The following is a 1406-nucleotide window of genomic DNA, read 5'->3' as shown; positions in this document are numbered from 1 at the left end:
ATAAAAGTTTCACCAGCTCCTGACCCTCTGTCTTCTGAGGACTTGATCACTGTGGGCGATTTCCCTGGCCACTGTTAGCTCATTATAGTCCTTATGACCTTCTCTTTGTTTCAGTTACAACATTAGAATTCCGATTCTGGGAAAAATAATTTCTTTTGACTAATGTGGTTCTTCAGTGTGCTTTTTTTTGTCTCTCTGAGGATTGCAGAGTTCATTTGCTTTATTCTCTTAAGAATTCACTATTTGTCTATGGCCATGCCACCCTGAACAAGCCCGATCTTGTTGATCTCAGAAGCTAAGCAGAGTCGGGCCTGGTTAGTACTTGGATGGGAGACCACCTAGGAAGAACAGGTGCTATAGGTGTAAAAAATAAGGGATTGTAAACTGACAAGGTCTTTGCAATCTGTGAGGTCAACCAAAGGTTGCCTCCCCTAAAAAAAAAAAAAAAAAAGAATTCATTATTTTTCTATTTTTCTTTTTATTCAATATTTGTTAGTAAATTTACTATTTATTAGTAAAACACTAATTGTATTTTTCCCTGTTTTTCTCTCCCTCCATACCCTCTCCATTTGCTTTGGGCTTTTATATAATGTAATTACAGTGAGGTAAAATATAATATCAATTTTCAGGTATCTCACTAAAAAATATAGATTCATTATTTAAAATGGCACAAATAAATAAAACCCAAATACAAATATGTATATACATTCTTCATGTCTTCTCTTTCAGACTTCTATATTGTTAGCACAATGCTACGTTAGATTTTTCCAGTGGGAGTTATACACTAGTGCGACATGCCCCAACTGCAGTCGGGCCACATCTTGTTCTCCGGGGGGGCCCTGCAGAAAATCCTCTCATTAGGCTGAGGGGAGGAAAAGGCATCCCTTATTACTTACCTGTGAAAAAAGAGGCAACACTCCGAGAACAGAATAACACCTTTCTAAATCCTTCTCTAAATCTCCAGCCTTTAAATCCTAGCTGTGGGAAAGGGGATTAAAAATCACCAGACTGGTTTTGGATATTTAATTTTGGGTAATTTTATGTGTTAATCAGTAATTGGAATGTTGTCATTATAACTGTAGGATCTCAGTCTAAATTTGTAATATAACATGCTATTAAAATCTTATTCACAGCATAACATAGTTGGAACTATGTAAGGAAGTATGTATTGATTGACTCACTTCTTTTTTAATTCAAAGTAAATCAAGTATTCTCCATCAATAAACTTAAATATCTACTAAATAACCATTGAGGCATTTTAAGGTGGCTTTATGCAAATAAGACAAAGACAAATAATTTCAAGCTAATATTTTAATAAAACAGTGTAAATATTTTAATAATATACAATTACCTACTTTTTAATATTTTATATCTATATGAGGTTAGTTTTCTTTAGCTGTGAATAA

The 1406-nt window shown here is 33.9% G+C and overlaps 1 pseudogene; it reads left to right on the top strand.

Annotated features, from left to right (window-relative positions):
- The first annotated feature begins 245 nt into the window (after window positions 1-245).
- On the top strand, window positions 246-363 carry LOC112474476 (annotated as a pseudogene).
- The last annotated feature ends 1043 nt before the right edge of the window (window positions 364-1406 follow it).

The sequence above is a fragment of the Pteropus alecto genome, unplaced genomic scaffold (genome assembly GCF_000325575.1).
Source record: "Pteropus alecto unplaced genomic scaffold, ASM32557v1 scaffold239, whole genome shotgun sequence".
NCBI lineage: Eukaryota > Metazoa > Chordata > Mammalia > Chiroptera > Pteropodidae > Pteropus > Pteropus alecto.
The sequence above is the reverse complement of the archived record's forward strand: the minus strand, read 5'-3'. Positions and strand labels throughout refer to the sequence as shown.